Source organism: Colobus angolensis, unplaced genomic scaffold (genome assembly GCF_000951035.1).
Source record: "Colobus angolensis palliatus isolate OR3802 unplaced genomic scaffold, Cang.pa_1.0 Scaffold39, whole genome shotgun sequence".
Lineage (NCBI taxonomy): Eukaryota > Metazoa > Chordata > Mammalia > Primates > Cercopithecidae > Colobus > Colobus angolensis.
This window is the reverse complement of record NW_012117265.1, coordinates 3,778,190-3,786,286: the sequence shown is the minus strand read 5'-3', so window position 1 is coordinate 3,786,286 and position 8,097 is coordinate 3,778,190. Positions and strand designations below refer to the sequence as shown.

Sequence of the window (8,097 nt, the reverse complement as noted above, 5' to 3'; positions counted from 1 at the left end):
GAGGTTGTGGTGAGCTGAGATCGCACTATTGCACTCCAGCCTGGGCAACAAGAACAAAGCTCCACCCCCAAAAAACAAAAACATTACACAATGGAACATTGTTTTGGTTTTGGTATGCTGACAAACCAAAATCTATGGGATAAAAGCAGTACTAGGCCGGGCGCGGTGGCTCAAGCCTGTAATCCCAGAACTTTGGGAGGCCGAGATGGGCAAATCACGAGGTCAGGAGATCGAGACCATCCTGGCTAACGCGGTGAAACCCCATCTCTACCAAAAAATACAAAAAACTAGCCGGGCGATGTGGAGGGAGCCTGTAGTCCCAGCTACTCGGGAGGCTGAGGCAGGAGAATGGCGTAAACCTGGGAGGCGGAGCTTGCAGTGAGCCAAGATACGGCCACTGCACTCCAGCCCGGGCGACTGAGCGAGACTCTGTCTCAAAAAAAAAAAAAAAAAAAACCATACGAGATTTCCACAGATGCTGAAACACCATTCAATAAAATTCAATATCCCTTTTTGACAAGAGTCCCCAACAAACTGTATAGAAGGAATATACCTCAAAATAATAAAGGCCATATATGACAAACCCACCTCCAACATCATACTGAACAGGGAAAAACTGGAAGTCTTTTCTCTGAGATCTTGAACGAACAAGGATGTCCAGTTTTCCCACTTTTATTGAACATAACACTAGAAGTTCTAGCCAGAGCAATTAGGCAAGAGAAACAAATAAAGGGCATCCCAATTAAAAAAGAAGTCAAATTAGCCTTGTTTGCCAATGACATGACCTTTTTCTCCTTAGAAACAGGGTCTCCCTCTGTTGCCCAGGCTGGAGTGCAGCTGTGATCACAGCTCATTGCAGCCTTGATCTCCTGGGCTCAAGCGATACTCCTGCCTCAGCCTCCTGAATAGCTAGAACCACAGGCATGTGTGACAATGCTGACTTTTCTTTTTTTTTCTTTTTTAGAGATTAGGGGCAGAGGGGTCCTCAATATATTACCCAGGTTGGCCTTGAACTCCTGATTTCAAGTGTTCCTCTTGCTTTGACCTCCTAAAGGGCTGGGATTACAAGCATGAGCCACTATGCTCAGCTGACACAATCTTATACTTAGAAAAACCTAAAGACTCCACCCAAAACCTGTTAGAACTGATAAACGAATTCAGTAAAGGTTCAGACACAAAATCAACATACAAAAAATCAGTTGCATTTATATATGCCAATGGTGAACAATCTAAAAAAGAAATCAAGGAAGTAATCGCATTTACAATAGCTGCAAAGACTATAAAATGCCCGCACCAGGCAGGATGACTCACAATTGTAATCCCAGAATTCTGGGAGGCTGAGGTGGGAGGATTGCTTGGGCCCAGCAGTTCAAGACTTGCCTGGGCAACATGGCATGGCTCGGTCTCTATTAAAAAAAAAAAAAAAATTAGCCAGGCATGATGGCACACACCTGTAAATCCGGCTACTCAAAAGAGGCTGAGGCAGGAGGACCCCTTGAGCCCAGCAGTTCAAGGCTGCTGCATGAGCTACGATTGCACCACTGTACTCCAGCCTGGGCAACAAAGTGAGACTCCACCTATGAAAAAAAGAGAAAATAAAAAGTAACTAAAAGTGTGAAGGAGCTATACAAGGAAAACTGTAAAACACTGATGAAACAAACTGTAGAGGATACAGAAAAAAAATGGAAAGATATCCCATGCTTCTGGATTAGAAGAATATTGTTAAAATGACAATACTACCCAAAGCAATTTACAATTAAGAGAAAACCTTATCAAAATACGAATGACATTCATCACAAAAATAGAAAAAAAATCCTAAAATTTATATGCAACCACAAAAGACTTCAAACAGCCAAAGAAATACTGATCAAAAAGAACAAAGCTGGAATCATCACACTGCCTGACTTCAAAATATACTGCAAAGCTATAAGCTATCATAACCAAATCAGCATGGTACTGACATTAACACACACACACACACACACACACACACACACACAGATCAATGGAGGAGAAAAGAGAACCTAAATACAAACCTACACATTTACAGACAACTCATTTTCAACAAAGGCACCAAAAGCATACAATGGGAAAATAACAGTCTTTTCAATAAATGCTGCTGGGAAAACTGAATAACTATATGCAGAATAAAACTAGATGCCATCTCTCAGCATAAAAAAAATAAAGTCAAAACAGATTAAAGACTTACATTTAACACCTGAAACTATAAAACTAGCAGAGGAAGACACTGGGGAAACAATCCAGGACACTGGTCTGGATAAAGATTTCTTCGGAAGACCTCAAAAGCACAGGCAACAAGAGCAAAAATAAACATATCAGATTACATCAAGCTAAAAAGCTTCTCCACAGCAAAAGAAACAATCAACAAAGTGAAGAGACAATCTACAGTATGGGAGAAAATATTTACAAACTATCCACCTGGGATTTATAATCAGAATATATAAGGAACTCAAACTTGATAACAAAAAAAATCCAATAAAAAAATCGGCAAAAGGTCAGAATAGATGTTTCTCAAAAAAAAAAAAAAAAAAAAGACATACAAATGGCCAACAGGTATATGAAAAAATACTCAACATCACTAATTATCAGAGAAACACAAATCACACATAACCACAATGAGATATCATCTCACCTCATTTAGAGTGGCTTTTAGAAAAAAGACAGGGAATAAATGCTGATGAGGATGTGGTGAAAAGTTAATCCTTGTATGCAGTTAGTGGGAATGTAAATTAGTACAGCCACTACAGAGAACAATATTAAGGTGTGGTGGTTCATGCCTGTAATCCCAAAACTTGAGGCTGTGGTGGGAGATCACTTGAGCCCAGGAGTTCCAAACCAGCCTGGGCAACACAGCAAGACCTGTCTACAGCAAGACTATCTCAAAAAAAAAAAAAAAAAAAAAGTATGGGGGGGTCTCTCAAAAAAAAATTGAACTACCATATGATCTGGAATCCCATTGGGTATATACCCAAAAGAAAGGAAATCAACATATTTGAAAAGATATATCTATACTCCCTTGTTTACCGCAGCACTACTCACAATAGCCAAAATATGGAATCAACCTAACTGGTCAATAATGAAGGAATTAATAAAAAAAAAAATATGGTATATATAGACAGTGGATTACTATTCAGCCATAAAGAAGAATGAAATCCTATCATTTGCAGCAACTGGATAGAACTGGAGGTCATCATGGAAGTGAAATAAGCCAAGCACAGCAGACAAATACCCCATATTCTCATATGGGAGCTAAAAAAGTGGATCTCATGAGCATAGAGTACAGATTGGTGGTTACTAGAGGCCAGAAGGGTAGGAAGGAGACGGGAATAGAGGTTGATTAGGCTGAATGAGGTGGCTCATGCCTGTAATCCCAGCACTTTGGGAGGCCAAGGTGGGCAGATCACCTGAGATCAGGAGTTCAAGACCAACCTGGCGAATATGGTAAAACCCCGTCTCTCCTAAAACTATAAAAATTAGCCAGGCATGGTGGTGCACCCCTTAATCCTAGCTACTCGGGAGGCTGAGGCAGGACAATCACTGGAACCTGGGAGGAGGCAGAGGTTGCAGTGAGCCAAGATCATCCCACTGTATTCCAGACTGGGTGACGGCAAGACTCTATTTCCAGAAAAAAAAAAAAAAAAAAAGAGAGGTTGATTCCTGGGTAAAATATACAGTTAGAAGAAATAAGAACTGGTGTTCAATAGATCAGTAAGGTGAGTACACTTAACACTCATCTATCATACATTTCAACCCAGCTAAGAGAGTAACTTGATGTTTCTACAATAAAGATAAATATTGGCTGGGTGCAGTGGCTCACACCTGTAATCCCAGCACTTTGGGAGGCCGAGGCGGGCGGATCCCCTGAGGTCGGGAGTTCAAGACCAGCCTGACCAACATGGAGAAACCCGGTCTCTACTAAAAATACAAAAAAATTAGCCAGGCGTGGTGGCACATACCTGTAATCCCAGCTACTTGGGAGGCTGAGGCAGGAGAATCACTTGAACCCAGGAGGTGGAAGGTGCAGTGAGCCGAGATCGTGCCACTGCATTCCAGCCTGGGGAAAAAGAGCAAAACTCTGTCTTAAAAAAAAAAAAAAAAAAGATAAATATTTAAGGTGACAGATATCCTACTTAACGTGATTTGATTATGTGAATGTATCAAATTATCACATGTACTCTGAAAATATGTTCACCTATGATGAGTCAAAAAATTTTTTTCTGGATTGTAAAATAGGGTGTGGGAGATTCTGGGGCCACCAAGTCTGTGGGTAAAGATATTCCCTTGTCTGGATCATGTAAAGACATCCCTGCAATATGTCACTCCAAGTTACTGCACCTAATACCGCCTACCACTAAAAAGGAGCAATGAGCCATGACTATGCCATTGCTCTTCAGCATGGGTGATCCAGCAAGACTCTGTCTCAAAAAAGAAAAAAAAACCCAGTATGGAGGTTTCTCAAAAACTACCATCCATAGACCTCTTGAATTTTGGAGGCAAAATATACATTTGCAGGTGCTTCAACGAGCCCACACAGTTACCTGTAAGGATTCTAGTTTCAACTGTAGGCAAGAGCAATTTCAGGCAGCACCGCAAGCTTCCCAAGCACTTGGTCCACCTAATCCAGCAGACCCAATGATGCTCAACATGTCCATGTTAAATAGCATGTTATGTATTGGAAGACTCTGGAATGCACCAACAGAAGATGTAGAGTACAGCCCTCTGGTATTCCAGAGTCAACCCACGTCCTCTTGTGCAGATTAACTGTTTTTTTTTTTTTTTTTGAGAAAGAGGTTGTGATTTGCCACTAGTGCGTGATAGAGAATGAACAACTAATCATGGGACATGAAGTAACTAAGGCAGAACTGAGTAATTTGAGACTTTCTGGTCCCCAAAGCATGAAGTACATACTGTCACCCATTATCAAACAACGGTTGTCAGCTTCTCCTCTGGACCCAATTCTAAGTTTGTAGGAAATCGCATGACATAATGGAATATTTACACACACCATGAGAATCCAATCAGAAATATCTGATTGTATGAGTTTCTAAGAGAGTGTGACTCTCTGGAAGTCAATATAATAGACAATAATAACTGTTCTAGGTAAAAAAAGACACTGAAGACACTAACAATTGCAATGTAAAACTCTTGAATGGATCTTAGATCCAAAAACACTCAAGAGCATACGTTGAATCAATGCGGAAAACTTCACTTATTACGCAAAGCAGACATTAGATGACATTATTTTTTATTGAAGTGAAATACTAGCATTGTGGTTTTAGTATGACAGTGCCTTTTAGGAGCTGCATTACCAAGTATTTAAAGGTTAAGCATCGCGTGTACAATTTATGCTCAATCTACACTCAAATTGTTCACCGTAAGATTTGCCTAAGGAGAAAGAAAAAAAAGCACAATGCTAAAAAATTAAGTAAATCTACTAGACTGGGTATGTCAGATGTTTAAGCTTTCCTTAGGATCAAATTTTTCAGAAAAAAAATATAAAAACTACACTTAGTCCAAACATGCTCTTAATAATAAATCACATAGATACTAGATATCTTATTACAGTGATACTAGAAAAATATTCTGATTATAATAATAAATAATTCTAGTGTCAGTGTAATAAAGGCTCCATCCTTTCTTCCTGGTTCCTGGAGGCCCCTGTTTTGAAGCTCTGTGGGGAAGTACAGACCTAAGAACTTCAGATAAAGAGAATAGTTGAGTATTATGGCCTTCCTTTTTTCTTTTTTCTGAGACAGTTTCGCTCTTGTCGCCCAGGCTGGAGTGCAGTGGCAGGATCTCAGCTCAATGCAACCTCCGACTCCCAGGTTCAAGCGATTCTCCTGCCTCAGCCTCTGGAGTAGCTGTGTAAGATACAATATATTTCTCTGAATTTCTCTTCAAAAGTTCAGCTTAACTTCCTTGTTCTTTGTTCTCAAACTCAGCTTTCCTGTTCTCCATGCCTCCTTGCCTCTAGTTACTGTAAACAACCTTCCTGTCAACTCCAATCAATAACTCACCTCTGTTCCCTTGGCTACCCATTCTGCACCTATTCCACTCTTCGAAACCGCACATCCCACCATTGTGACTCACACATCACCCTACCCTTCCTTATTTGGGGAAAATATTCACAAATAGTCAATAGGGTCAGTTTAGATTATGCAGTGCGACCCCAACCCATGGGGGGGGTGACACAGAGGTAGGGACCCTGCGTTAGAAATAAAAACCCCTTCCCCTCCCTTATGCGGTGTACTCTTGCCATCACTCCATCCATGAGACTCACCCTTCTATAGAAGTAAATTGCAAGGCTGAGAAAACTTTTGCCTGAGTGCTGGTTTCACTTTGCAGCACCAAGCATTTTATTTTTTTATCTCCAACAGCTGGGATTACAGGGGCCCACCACCACGCCCAGCTAATTTTTGTATTTTTAGTACAGACAGGGTTTTACCATGTTGGCCAGGCTGGTCTTGACCTCCTGACCTCAGGTGATCTGCCTGCCTCTGCCTCCCAGAGTGCTGCGATTACAGGTGTGAGCCAGCGCGTCTGGCCGGGCTTTCTTAAGTAGAAAGGCTTGCAGCTGGTAACAACTAGAAAAAAAATAACCTGCAAGAAAATAAAAATAAAAAACTAAAGGCTTACAGTCTACACGTGTTCATATTTACATACAAAAATAGGCACACCCTAAACAACTATATGCTTTTTCCAGCTGAATGTAATGTGTCAAAAATAAGTGGCAAGTGGATCACTTGAGGTCAGCAGCTTGAGACTAGCCTGGCCAACATGGTGAAACCCGTCTCTACCAAAATATAAAAAATTAGCTGGGTGTGGTGGTGCACGCCCAGAATCCCAGCTACCTGGAGGCTGTGACAGGTGAATCATGTTATAAATAAAGTTTCAGTGCCACAAAAAAAATAGTACTCGAATATAAAATTTTCTTTTCTCAGCAAGGCAATTTACTTCTATAGAAGAGTGTGCCCTCACAGATGGAGCAATCCCCTCACAGAGGGAGGGGAAGGGGTTCTTATTCTTGAGGAATGTGGCCCCTGCCGCTGTGTCGTTCCCCTATGGCTAGGGTTAGACCCCACAGGCTAAACTAATTCCGACTGGCTAATTTAAAGAGAGTGACGGGGTGAGTGGCTTGGTGGGAAAAATGGTTGTAACAGAGCAGTAAATTGGAAAGAGGGTGGAAAATGACTCAGGGCGGAGCAGATAATAGAAATGAGTCTGGCTGGAGCAGGTAATCAGAATGAGTCAGGGTGGAGCAGGAAATCAGAATGAGTCAGGGTGGAGCAGGGTGGAGATGGAAAAAGGTTGCTTTACGGGGAAGTTTAAAAGTAGATGGCAAAGAATTAAACATACTGACATATTGATTCTTTAGAAAGAAATTTAAAACTCTTATCTAACAATCACTTGAACCCGGGAGGTGAAAGTTGCAGTGAGCCAACATCGTGCCACTGCACTCCAGAGTGGGTGACAGAATAAGACTCCAAAAATAAAAAATAAAAAAAGTAAAGGACATCAAGTCAACGCCAGATTCTCAGATGGGGTATTTTTTAGCACACGAATGGAAGTCACAGACCTCTTGAAACCATTTTTCTGCCGGTGCTCACCAGGTATAGCCGGGAGAGCCAGGTTCCGGACGCGGAAGGTTGCGGGGCCGGAGCCAACCTCACTAGAACGGTAGAAATCCTTTTCCTTTCGCAAAGAAAAAAACTCACAAAGGTTGTTTTCCAAGCTTTTCAAGAAAGGAGCACAGCGGATGAAAGCACTCAAGAAAACACCCCGCGGAGGCGGGACAGACACACTTCCCGACGGGGCTCCTGACAGGGATAGATGGAATGTGCGGCTTCTCGGGACTGGCCAGAAGCCGGATCCGGAGGGCCGACGGCCAGTGAAACAAAGCGGATCCGAAAGGCTCGTGGGCGACCGCGCCCAGTCCTTCCTTTGCCGCCCCCCTGCTAGCTCCAGGACCCCCAAGCAGGTGGAACTCACCACAGCCAGGGTGGATTCCACCAGAATAAAGGCGAAATGGCACTGACCATGCGGAACCACAGCTGGTAAAGATGGCGGTGGCGCGCT

General features: G+C 42.1%; 1 protein-coding gene across 1 annotated transcript in view; it reads right to left on the bottom strand.

Annotated features, from left to right (window-relative positions):
- Nucleotides 1-8,097, bottom strand: part of ZNF562 (zinc finger protein 562) — a 41,766-nt gene extending 33,669 nt beyond the window's left edge. Inside the window, exon 1 of the mRNA XM_011954896.1 lies at nucleotides 8,011-8,097. The gene's annotated coding sequence lies outside the window, so the exon portion shown is untranslated. The remainder of the gene's footprint in view (nucleotides 1-8,010) is intronic.